Raw genomic sequence first — 13,765 nt, 5'->3', positions numbered from 1 at the left:
CCACATTTAAACATATGTCCAACAGTGGTTCAAGATTGTTGATGTTCAAAAAGGTATTTCAATTAAAACCTTTCCTATAAATGCAAGAGGGACTGTCTACCACTAATACTCTTAAATCTTTGTCATTACTAATAAAGTGCCAGTTTTTAACAAGAATGTTTTTAATAAAAAAAATTATTTGAAAACATTGTAGAAAAAGTGGACTGATAGCTAATGATATCCCTCTATTGTGATGTTTGTTCAGCACTAGAGGAAACCACTCTAATTTGTTCTATTTGTGGTATTGTAGGAACATTATTGTTATTGTTTGATACAACCACCTCTGTCGTGTCTAATTTCTCATGTACTTTGGGTCTCCAGATTGGTAAAAAGTGGTCATTGTGCCTTTTTTTCCTTAACTTCGTCCATGATTTAACTTAATAAGATGTCAGGGTAGCCTCTTTTGGCAAACATGTTCTTCAAATTCACACATTCATCCATAAAAGCTTGCATTAAACTCTCCATACGGGCTGCCCTAACAAATTGGCCTTTCACAACCGCCTGTTTTTGTGTCAAAGGGTGTTTGCTACTAAAATGGAGGAAACTGTTTCAAATACATTTTTTTATGGTAAATTTCAGCCAGAAATCCACTGTTCACCTTTAACAACACATCTAGGTAAGAAGTCTCATCCTCACTTATGGAATGAGTAAATTTCAAGAAGGTAGTAGTAGAGTATTAATTTGGTCTAAGAATGGTTCCACCTGGTCCCTCAGTCCTTTCCACAAGATAAAAATGTCATCAAGAAAATGGGTATAAAATTTAAAATAAAGAAAAAATGGTGAATCCTTCAGAAACCTATTTTCCCATTCCAGCATGACCATATTGGCATATAGGCCCCAACAAGAGGAGCCCATTGCCACACCTCGGAGTTGCAAATAGTACCTTGATTCCTAATAAGTCAGCAGATTTGGAACAAGCTTTGCTGGATTTAAAACAATATAGCAGGAAGTTCAATTTTAATGTTATGTTTCATAATGTGGAATGTGTATGTGACCCCTTTAAAATTTCACGTACTTTCAACCCCTCTATTCACCCCACATTGGAAATATTTGAAAAAGTGTGTGAGTTAAGCATTAGGAATTTATGTATGAATAAGAACAGAAGGTTAAATGTAAGCAATTTAAGTCACGATGAAAGTATAGAATTGGCATTTTTAAAACAGGCAGTGGGGATAAGAATTATGAAACCAGATAAGGGGGGCGGGGTTGTTATCATGAATAAAAGTGATTACGTTATGAAAATGAGATCAATTTTGGAGAGACAGTCCTATTGTAAGAGTTTGTTAAATGAAATCAGCTGTGCTTACAGAAGGATTAAAGGGTTCCTACAAGACTTATTTATTGATAGCTTAATTGACATTCATGAATTACAGTTTTTAACTGAGGAGTTTCCAGTCACCCCAGTAATTTTTGGAGTCCCAAAGCTACACAAGTGTATTGAGCAACCTCCTATGCATCCAGTTGTGGATCCAAGGGGTTCAGTTACTCATTGTTTGCCAAAACTGTTGGATTTGCAGTTAAAATGATTATTAATTAATGAACCTCACTTGTGTGCAGACTCTTGGGACTTCCTGAGAGAAATTGATAATATTTAATATGATAGTGAATATTTGTTGATATGGTAGATTTATATACCATTATACCCCACGAGATAGGTGTACAGTGTTTTTGTGAATATTTACACAGGAAAAATGTCCCACAAGATAAAATTAATATGTATGAGCAGCTTTTGGATGTGGTACTCAGAAATAATAATTTTATTCTGTTTGAGAAAGAGTACTATTTGCAAGTCCGAGGTGTGGCAATGGGCTCCTCTTGTGGGGGTCTATATGCCAATATGGTCATGTTGGAATGGGAAAATAGGTTTCTGAAGGATTCACCATTTTTTTCTTTATTGTAAATTTTATACCTGTTTCCTTGACAACATTTTTATCTTGTGGAAAGGACCGAGTGACCAAGTGGAACCATTCTTAGACTACATTAATACTACTACCTTCTTAAAATTTACTTATTCCATAAGTGAAGATGAAATTTCTTACCTAGATGTGTTGTTAAAAAGGTGAATAGTGGATTTGTTGCTGAAATTTACTGCAAAAAATCTTATTATTATTATAGTTTTCTCCATTTTAGTAGCAACCATCCTTTGACACAAAAACAAGCGGTGGTGAAAGGTCAATTTGTTAGGGCAGCCCATATGGTGAGTTTATGGCAAGCTTTTATTGATGAGTTCATGAATTTGAAGAACATGTTTGCCAAAAGAGACTACCCTGACATCTGATTAAATGAAATCATAGACAAAGTTAAGGAAAAAAGGCACAATGGCCACTTTTTACCAATTTGGGGACCCAAAGTACATGAGAATTTAGATACGACTGAGGTGGTCATATCAAAGAATAACAATGGTCCTACTATATCACAAATAGAAAAAAATAGAGTGGCTTCCCCTAGTGTTAAGCAAACATCACAACAGAAGGGGTATCATTAACTATCAGTCCAGTTTTTCTACAATGTTTTCAAATGATTTTTTGTTGTTAAAAACATTCTTGTTAATATCTGGCACTTTATTAGTAATGACAAAGATTTAAGAGTATTAGTGGGAGACAGCCCCGGTGGTTAGCATTGTCACCTCTCAGTAAGAGGCTCTCTGGTTCGATCTTTGGCTGGGGCATCTTCTGTGCGGAGTCTGCATGTCCTCCCTGGGGTAGTGTAGGTTTCCTCCGGGTGCTCCGGTTTCCTCCCACATCCCCACAGACAGCTGCAAGTGGATTGGACAGACTAAAATTGACCCTAGGCGTGAGTGCGTGCGTGTGTGTACCTTCCGTGGCACCCCAGCCAAGGATCAAACCGGAGAACCTCTTGCTGTGAGGCGGCAATGCTAACCACTGCACCATCGCGGCCGCCCTTGAATCCAGGTTTATCTAATACTTTTAAATAAATAGTGATAATGCAATGACATTATTTTGTATAGTACATTCTGCATGTATTACTGTGTATCGGCATAACATAGTAAGGTTAAGCAGCATTGCATGGAGGTAACTGCAGCATTAAAGAGACGTTCACTGTCACTTGGCATCGCTGGGTAGCACCAAACGTCACTCACGCAAACACAGTGGTGAAAAAGTGAAGGGATCCATTGTTTTTCTGCTACTTATTTGGGCTGTGTGTGATTCTATTTTTGACCAGGTTATAGGTGTTAAAATGGGGCAGTTAGGAAAGTGGTGAAATTTGGAGCAAGCAGGGGTAAGAACAAAAGGAAAGCAATACAAGAATGTCCAGGAGGGAAGTAGGTAAGAACCGTAGCTATCCATTTCTTCAACAGTAAAAACTGATAATATGTGCAGAATATTACCTGAATTTGGTCTGCCTCCCCCAGAGAGAGGGGGGTGACAACAATGTAATTATGTTGTATAGCCTGTTGTACCGAATAAAGTGTGTCAAGAAGATGTGTGCAAAATGGAGAGCTATGTATGGGTGATATTTTTTTGTGGGACAGGTGCCCATTTTTTTTTAATTCAATAAGAAAGGAATGCTGGGTAAGGGATGTGGGTATTTCTGGCTCATGTAAATTGGCTAGGTGAGGAAGCAAATGCAAATAAACAAGACAAGGGACAGGGATGGTGAGGGACACAAAAGATTGGAGGACACCATGATTGGGTTGATGGAGGGGACACCACAGACTCATGGCTGTTAAACATGGAGACAGTGAGACTCAAGCCCTCACCCACTAGACTATCATCATTGTCCCCTTATTCCGATGGTGGCCAGAGTGCGTGACATCTTCTCTTCCTATGAGCCATGAGGGACAGCAGACTCTGCTTCTGGCATGGGAATGCACAAGTGGTACGGTGCATGACCCTATGCACCAACCCTGGAATCTCCCAGTGGTGATGAAATCACCACCTCTGCCACTGCTCCCAGAAGGTACCACTGCACGAGCTGCTAGGGCTGCACTATGTGAGGGTGCAGGTACAGTAGGGGCAGTAGAGGCAGTGCTGCCAGGTTGGTTCCCAGACATGCTGAACAATGGTGTCAGAGCCAGTGGAATGGGGGCAGGCTGATCCACGGGGGCTGGCCTACCTCTTTGTGCTGTGTAGCATTTAGTGATTTGGTACAGATGGATGACACAGGGACAGTTTGATGACACATTATAGAAAATAAAAAAGAGAGCTAAGGATTTGGGTGAGAGAAAAAGAGATAAAACGAGTGCCGTTGTGTGTGACTTACAATGCATTAACAGTGGTATACAACTATTTTATCTGAAGTATTGCACTTAAGTATACATCCTAACAAATACACACTATAGCTAAAGATTGTTGAAAGTAATCCTTGAATTGTGCATGTATTGCACATATGCGTGTTCCAGTTGTACAGATTAGAGTTCACAGCAGGGCATTTATGCCGCTTGTATAGAGTTTAATTTAATGTAAATATTTATTGAAGAAATCCAGTACTGCATATTTGTTGTTCATGGTATTTGAATCCAGAACCTGTGACTACAGTCTTATATTTGACTCCTAAATTTGGTATGTGCTACAGACCAATGCATGAATACATATCTGTTACAGTTAGGATATGCATGCTCTGTGTGCTACAGCTATATAAAAAAAAACAAAAATCTATCTTTACATTTTTTAAAGTTACAATAATACTTTTCTTGTGCTGAATACATACCACTTGCTGCCCTCAGTCTTTCCAATTGAGCAACATGAGCCCATTTATTAAACACTGTGTCAGAGTTAGCTTGGGAAAGAACAGATGAGTAATATGCATATCAGTCTTGCCTACATTTAGCTTGATAAGTATTACAAATTCTCTTATTATCATACTTGTACAGCTGTGGAATATCCACATTCTCAAATTCATTGAACCAGTGGTTGAGGGTATCCCCTTTTGCACCTTTGTAGGTCGTTAAAATGGTGCTTACACTGTTCTCCAGTTTGCAGGATGCCAGTAGCATTAGATACAGCCTGAGCTAAACTACTCCACACCTCAGACTTGTAATGGGTGCCAGAATACTCCCCCTGCAGAAGCCTTTGGCTGTGGTGCTTTACCAGGAGTCCAGTAAATATTCTGGACTCCTGGACACCCCAACTCTGTAACTTAAACTTGGCAACTTCCTCACTAACTCCAGCCAACCCAACCTAGAGCAATTGAAAATGATGCTTTCCCACCAATTCGGTTATCACACTTACTGGTAATGCACAAACCCGAGCAACAATACCAACCACATTTGCATGATGTTGAGGAGAGCACAGCAGTGCCAAGCAAGGATGTCATAAATATTTAAAATAGGTTAATTTGACACTTAAATTTAATTTGAGGGATGTCTGGTGATGTAGCTTGGAAGTACAGATGGAAGGCAACTGTTAGGTGAGTTAAGTTTGCAGACATGCACTGGGGGCATAAATGTCACGGCCTGACACATTTGGTTTTGGCTTTATACAGTGATAAAATTGTTTTTTAAAGTGTAGGACTCAAACCTAGGTATAAGGGACAAAACATGTTCATCTATTGTTTTGATTTTCCATATTTGCCAAAGAAGAAGTGCTGCCCAGACATAGTCATGGATCATTCATAAATACAGCTGACAGTTTGAGGTGTTACACATGTATGTGTGTGACCTGACAAGGTTCTTGTATATAGATCCAATTGTGTATGTGTCTTATTTAATTGTGAAGGCCATAAAAGTCCAGATAGCAGAATTATAGTTACAGAAGTATGGTAGACAGGATACCATGTCATACATCTGAAAACACACTAAGGATGTCTTATCCCTCATGCATATAATTCATATAATCCCCACTATCTAAAGTGTTGTAAGCGAGCGTGAATATAATGTGAAATGGAACAACAGTAAAAAGGTCTGGAATGTCCTGTATTAGAATCCAGGACTATGTATATGGCAGTCCTACACTTGCACCTTTTGCCACAAGAATGTTGAAATAACACTTGTCTATTTTTCTGTTCATTGCTATTAACGGCACTGTCACAACAGTAAAAATAGGTTGCACAGCCTGTATTAGAACCCAGGACCATCTGTACTGCAGCCCTACACTTATACCTGCTGCCACAGGACTAGTGACAAGACATTCCCATAATGTCTTACTCATTCTTAATTTCCCAGTGTTAACTGCCACACAACACTGCTTAGCATGTTTGTGTGGTGCCCAACAGAATTAATTGAATACATCTGTTTTCAATTATTAGCTGACTGCAGGTGTTGAGGAGTTTTGCTAACAACTGTGCAATGCTATTTAGCGACATTGCATGATGGAAAGCAAAAATTGCAACAATGTATTGATAAGTTGTCCAATCTCGCCTTCGTTCTTGCTGGATGAGTTTGGAGCCGATCGTCTGCTCTGACTCTGCCACTTTCTATAGCTTGAGATCTCTTTACTGGCTTGGGGCTACAAGACTCCCCCGAGTCTATCACCTCAGATACAGACCTTGATGAATTAGAGGGGTCCCCAAGGTCCCCCTCTGAAGATGTTTCCTTTTTGGACATCCTCAAGATTCTTAAACAGAGACGTAGCAGGACTTCCCTAGCCCTTGCCAAAGACAAGTCTGTATACCTGGATGCATTTGGTTCCCAACCTTCCACCTCCTGGGTGCCGGAAGTGTAGAAATCTCCTGGACCGTCTGTCCATTTTTATATGATAGTACACGTCCTGAAGATCTATGGAGCACATCCAATTGTCCTGACCCAGAAAAGGGAGAATGGACTGCAGTGTTACCATTTGGAATTTTTCTCTGCCTGCTCCGTTCGCCCTGCGGGCTCACTCCGCAACCCTACCCTACCCCCAATTCTCACCCACCCCCATCACCTCTACATTTATCCCTCCAAACACCACACCCACTGTTCTCTACTCCAATCAACATCCAATACTCTGGAAACACCCACTGTCTTTTCCCTCCAAAATTAAACTCATAATCTCTCCAAAATACATCACACCCAGCCTATAAGCTTCATTTTCCCCTCTTACACATACTCCCAACCACACCCTCTCCAACCCTTAACATAACCATCCATTCCCTCCCTACTACTAGCCAAGTAACATATCCTCTATATATAATGTGTCCGTTATATTCATATATAACTCAATAACTTAATTGATCCTTTACTAACCCTATCTCAATATGCTCTCAAGACCCACAACTATCTCCCTTTTACCACTATTACTTCTAAATCTATCCTTTCTCCACTACTTCACCCAACCCTTTAATTCACATCATTCACAGTCCTTCCATGTAACCAACCACCTTAACTGCCCTTTCCCTTACTCACACTCTCCTATCTCTCCCCATCTATATCCTATAAAAACATCCTATTTTTCCCATACAAAACTATCGCCACTCAAAAATATTCTACTCCCATTATATCTAATACATCTTTCAGAATTACAATAGAACCCAATCTTTTCTCTAAGCTGTCCAATTATCTTTTGGACCCACTCCTTCATCTAATCACCAGCCTATTATCTGGCAATATTCATCCCAACCCAGGCCCCCCCACCTCAACCACTATAGATAAGTCCATATTACTTACCTCTTTAAACTCCCAAAGCATAGTTAACAAAGTCCCAAACCTCCATGCCTGGCTCATTCATAATAAACCGGACATACTATCCATTTCTGAAACTTGGTTAAAACCCCACATTAAAGACTCTGAAATAGTTCCACCAAACTATTCTATCATTAGAAAAGACAGGTTCCACAAAAAAGGTGGAGGGATAGCTCTCCTTTACTCATCCGCTTTGTTAGTCACTCCCTACAACAAACCCATTCCACACTTTAAAAACGCTGAACTACTCCTCACTCTACTTCAAGTTAACAAACATAAACACATTTGTCTAGCTTCCCTCTATATCCCCCTAGGTGATAATATTTCTATACTTGAAGATATCCTCTCCTGGCTCTCCAATAACATTAGCAATGAAACCATAATGTTAGGAGACATGAATATTAACTGGGCCTCTATACAGTCTCCAACAAACTCTCTCAACATCACCCTCCATAATTTCTCTCAACTAATCAACACAGTAAAACGCCCCTCAAAGAACCTCCCTGGCGGCAGTATACTGGACTGGATTCTAGTCTCCCATCCCCATTATTATTCTAATAGTGGCACTCTTTCAGATTCCCTTAGCGACCATACACCCATCTTCACTCACCGACTCCCCTCAAAACTACTTCGCACCCATAATTTCATAACTACCCGTAACCAAAAAAAATTTAACCCAACAACCTTTTCAAACTCTCTAAAAGGTATAAACTGGAACTGTCTAAAAACATTACCCCTAGATGATGCAGTTGCCCACTTTAACTCAACATTCCTAAAACTACTAGACTCACAGGCCGCCTTACAAACAAAAAGAATTAAACTTAAATCCGCGTCTTAGTTGACCAAGAACACACTTTCAACCATGTGGCTTAGAGATAAAGCCTGGGCACACTATCAGGAAAAACAAGATCCCCTTACTTCATAATGAATACAAAACACTTCGAAATAAAGTAAAAAAACTCATCATCTCTGATAGACAAAACTACTTCTCTATACTCCAAAATAATAATAAAACAAACTCTCAAAGATTCCGGAAAGGTATTTCTATCCTACTTAACCCCAGTAAACCAGACACCCCAACCCCAGACCCCAATGCTACTGAATTAGACCTAGCTACCCAATTTAATTATTGTTTTACTGAATCTATTGCCAAATTAACATGTTCATTTTCAAACACCTACACATTCTCTAATACACCCCCACCCTTCACTACCAACACTCTGTCCAGCACTGTTACCACTCCCTCTTCTCAATCTTCTAACTCTCTACCCTCTTCTCCTACTGTAACTTCCTCATCATCCCCATCACCCCCTAATGCTCCCTTCTCCCACTCCCCTGAATTCTCACTAAAACCTATTCCCACTTCTATCATAAAAAAACTCCTCCTGAAATTGAAGCCATGCACTAACGCCCCCGACAATATCCCATCTTACTTTCTCAGCATAGCTGCTGAATCAATTGCCTACCCCATCAGCATCTTAATTAACCGCTCTCTCTAAGAATGTATAGTACCTCAAATCTGAAAACAGGCCTTTATCATACCTTTACATAAGGGTGGTAACAATAACAATATTATCAATTTCTGTCCCATCGCTATCCTGTCTCCCATTTCTAAACTCCTAGAAAAGTGTGTCCAACTTCAGCTACTACCACATCTCTTAGATAATAACCTTCTAACTCCTACACAACATGGTTTCAGACCAAATCACAGTACCATGACAGCCCTCCTCTCCTTCCTCGAAATTGTAAATAAAGCCCGCTACTCTGGTCTACTTGTCTCCACCCTACTACTTGACCTCTCCAAGGCCTTCGATACTATCTCACATAGCCTGCTTTTAACTAAACTCTCAGACCTTAACCTATCTCCCCCCTCCCTGAACTGGTTCTCCAGCTATTTATCCAATAGATACCAAGCTGTAAAATGGAAAAAGGCCACCTCCTCTTTCCTCAATACCCCTACGGGAGTTCCACAGGGCTCCATACTGGGTCTCCTTCTCTTCAACATATTTATAAATGATTTCCACAAATCAATTCCATTCTCAAACATCATTCAATATGCTGATGATTCGACTATTATCTGCTCTGCCACATCTATCCCCACACTCACAAAACATACACAAGAAACTTTCTCAACCACTGAATATTGGATGAAAAAAAATCATCTAGCACTCAATGCTTCTAAAACTAAACTAATCTGTTCTAAAGTCACTCCTGTCGATATCAGTGCATTCTCAATTACTAGTCAAAATAACTCACCTCTAGAACTGGTGACAGACACCAAGTTACCCGGGGTCCAAATTGATAGTCAGCTCAAATTCAACTCCCACATACAAATAAATATAAAAAAAAAAACATCAAAAACTAGGTATGCTCTACCGACAGAATCATTACCTCACACCTGCCTCCAAAATCACTCTCTCTACTTCCTTTTTTATCCCTCTCTTCTATATGGAGCTCCACTTCTAACTAATCTACAGTCCACTCTAAAAAAACAACTCTCCTCTTGCTACAACAAAATCGCCAAGTTTGCTACCAGCCGTAAGTCCTCCACCCACCACTGTTTCTCCCTTCAAAAACTAAAATGGCTAGAGCTTCCCAATCATCTCACCTACATTCAACTATCTCTTACCCATAAGCTCATTTTCAACACCTCCCTCTGCCCATCCCTCTCCTCTGCCTTTAAAATGTACCTTCCTAATAGAGTGTTAAGGTCAAACAATCAAAATCTATTAGACGTGCACAAACCAGCTCATCCCCCAGGCAAAAAACTTCTATCCTATGGCACTGCTCGCCTCCGGAACTCCCTACAGCCATCCATTCGCACCACCCCTAACCATTTTATTTTCAAAAGATCTCTTCATTCTTACCTATCTTCCCAGTGGGAATGCTCCTGCTCCCACCCCTCATAACTAACACTAGAACTGCTTCTGCTCCCACCCCTCATAACTAACACTAGAACTGCTTCTTTCTTCATCTTCCTTCATCCCCCTGTTTATTCCAGCTATTTTTTCTCTAACAACTACTCTATTATTCCTATGGTATATGCAATTAATGTATCAGACCTAACCTCTTAAGTTTATGCTTTTTAACATGTAATAATCTTCTTGCACTGCCTTGCAACATGCCTTTGATAAACTGTTTCATCTGCTAGTTCCATCACAACTCTGTATTATTTCTAATGCTTGTTAACTATTTGAAATTATTTGTTTGAACATTTTAGAATTGTATAAATTATCAACAATAATCTATTGTACTTAGACTGTTTTGGAGCTTTTCTCCCCAGGACTCCATTGAAAACGGGTTCATCTTGGCCCAATGGACTATCCTGGTAAACCAACTGCAAATAAATAAAATAAATAAAAAACTTTTCTTTTTGTACAGATTTGTTTAATCTGCCAAGATCCAGAATTGGTCTCCAGTCCCATGTCTTTTTGGGCACTAAAAAGAATCTTGAGTAAGTTCCGGATCCTACTTGGTCTGCGGGGACTTCCTGGATGGCTCTCTTTTTTAGCAGTCTTGTGACTGCCTGATCCCATAGATTGGGCGGAACATCTGGGATGGATTTTTTTGAAACGAGGGGGTTGATGGAAGGAAATTTTGTAACCTCTGGATATAATGGATAGTACCCATTTGTCTTTTGTAATATTTTGCCAGGCAACTAGGTACAATGAAAGCCTTTCCCCGACTGCCTCCAGAGTTGAGCAGTCGGGCATCCTTTCAGGGATGTTGATAGGGTTTTGGAAGAGAACGTATCTCTGTCACCTTGATTTTGCGCACCCCCTCTGCCATTGTTATTGTTTCCCTCTCTGTCACCCTTTGAACCAGCAGCATCATGTTCTTTGAAATTTCTCTTGGAAAACTCTCTTCCTAGTTGCTATTACTTCTGCCAGAAGTGTTTCAGAACTCCATGCCCTATGTGTTCGCCCTCCATACCTGGATTTTCACAAAGACAGAGTTTCTCTGAGAACCAACCCATCTTTTCTACCTAAAGTTTGTTCAGAACACAATTTGAATCAATCCATTGAACTTCCTGTCCTTTTCCCTAATCATTCCAACAAGGCAGAATACAGATTACACCAATTGGATGTGCATAGACAACTACATTTCTATCTCCGTAGAACTAAAGAGCTGAAAAAAATCAGATCAGTTGTTCCTTTCATTTGCTAACAACAAACAAGGCCTTCCAGTTTCTAACGTAACCTTATCAAAATGGTTATCAGACACCATTGCCTATACTTACCATTTGCGACAAAAATCTTCCAGCAAGACCCAAGGGTCATTCAACCAGGTCGTTAGCCACTTTGGTAGCTGTTCAATCTAGATTGCCCATAGATTCAGTTTGTGCAGCAGCTGCTTTTCTCATTACAAAGTAGATGTGGTCTCCCAGGGCAGGGCTTCCTTTGGTTCCACGGTTCCGAAGAATCTGTTCCAAGGAGCCACCAAAGATTGAGGTGCTAGGGACGCTGTCCCATCCAGCAAGAATGAAGGTGAGATTGGACAACTTAACATAAAGAAGTTATGTACCTACCATAACGTTCCATGTTAGTTGTCCTTCATCTCACCTTCCTTCTTGCATCCCTCTCTCCTTCCTTCTTCCTCGAGGATTGAGAGGAGTTTTTCAGTGGTTTCACTGGCTAACTTGTTTTGTCCTTAGTTGCTTCCCAAGCAAACCATGACAATTTCCTGTATATATCCAGGTTTAATAGTAATGGATTATCTTCTATGATTATGTCTAGTGTGAGCTATCACAAACGAGATCTGGGTAGCTGAGACTACCCCTTATCCCAGAATGCCCAGTGTCAGCTACCCAGATCTCATTTGCCGCTTTAGCTGCGAGGTTGCAATCCATACTGGCTCAGGCTTAGTATAATTTTTTTTCTCTATTAAACTCAAATATTGTGCTTAAAATTTGATATATATAATATTCTCTCTTGTAGTATTTTGTAAGTTTATTTCATTGTAACCCCCTTACCTTGTCTTTGCTGTGTTTTTTGTGCTGTGTTGGCTGTCGCCCCTTAGTTGCTAGGCCTTCTGTTATTTCCTGAACTCGTTTAACGTAGAGAGTCCCCCCCCCCTTAAGGACAGCCGTTTAAGTTAGAGGCTCTCCTTTAAGGTCTTTATTAATTTTTAGTTACTATTGTAGTTTGCCTTTTTGGTAAAATGTCTAAGGAAGCTAAAACCTCTGGTTTTAAAATGTGTGACTCATGCTGTCAGAAGATGTCACTGACAGATGGGTGCATTAGTTGTGTTTACTGCTTGGGGGCTCTGCACCTGCAGGACTCTTGTGCTATTTGTCATACTTTTAGTCCAAGGGTCCTGCAGGAGTGGAAAAACAAGCTTATCCTCCGTGGGTTGTTAAAACAGGATTCTCTGGCTAAAGCATCTCAGCCAGTGAAACCTTTGAAACCAGTTAAGCCGTCGGCTCCAAGTTCGGAACCAACCTGTGAGCTTGACAAACCAAGTGTGTCGGCGCCATCTGGCACCGGCAAGACTATCCCTCCATCGGCTCCAATTGTTACTTTGGAGCCATCTCGGAGCCACAAACGAACTAGGTCTCCTTCATTGGAGCCGATTTGCTCGGTGTCACAATCACCCTTACTTCAAAGTAAGTCTAGTTATCGCTCATCTTCCCACTCCTCTCGATCCTCGAGGTTATGGGATCAGGATGTAGAGAGAGTGGTCAGTAGGTTGCTGAAGTCACAGGCCCTTGCTAAAATGCTTTTGAGCCTGCCTAAATAGGCGTCGACTCCACCCACTTTGGTTTCAATTCCTCCTCCTCTGACTATGCTTAGTTTGGAGCCAGAGTCCATGGATGCTTCGATAGTGGTTCCTTTGGCTCTGATGACATCCTCTTCAGCTCCAACGTTGGCTGATTACCTCGGTTCTTCCTCCCATCAAGGTATCTGGGCACCGAAGCTTTCTCGTCGGCTCTGAGGGGGGAAGTGCATCGGACCCTTGTCCGAACCCGCTCTCCCTCTTGGAGCATTGGCTCAGTTGAGCTCTGCTCGAACATCAGCCTCGGAGCCATCACCCTCGGCGCAGGGTGGGATTCCTGTCTCTTCAGAGCTGGAGCCCTCCTTGAGTCAAGACCGCGGCGCCTTCGAGGTCATGCGGAGAGTGCTGTCCCCACAGACATGTCAACTATCGGCTCCATCAGCTTTGTCC

The 13,765-nt window shown here is 40.9% G+C and overlaps 1 protein-coding gene across 1 annotated transcript in view; it reads left to right on the top strand.

The window, feature by feature from the left end:
* The window catches only part of ACADSB (acyl-CoA dehydrogenase short/branched chain), a gene marked incomplete in the record, with an annotated part of 895,069 nt that overhangs the window by 429,404 nt on the left and 451,900 nt on the right, over positions 1 to 13,765 (top strand).

The sequence above is a fragment of the Protopterus annectens genome, chromosome 14.part0 (genome assembly GCF_019279795.1).
Source record: "Protopterus annectens isolate FY-2018-M chromosome 14.part0, PAN1.0, whole genome shotgun sequence".
NCBI lineage: Eukaryota > Metazoa > Chordata > Ceratodontiformes > Protopteridae > Protopterus > Protopterus annectens.
This window is presented reverse-complemented; position numbering and strand designations above follow the sequence as displayed.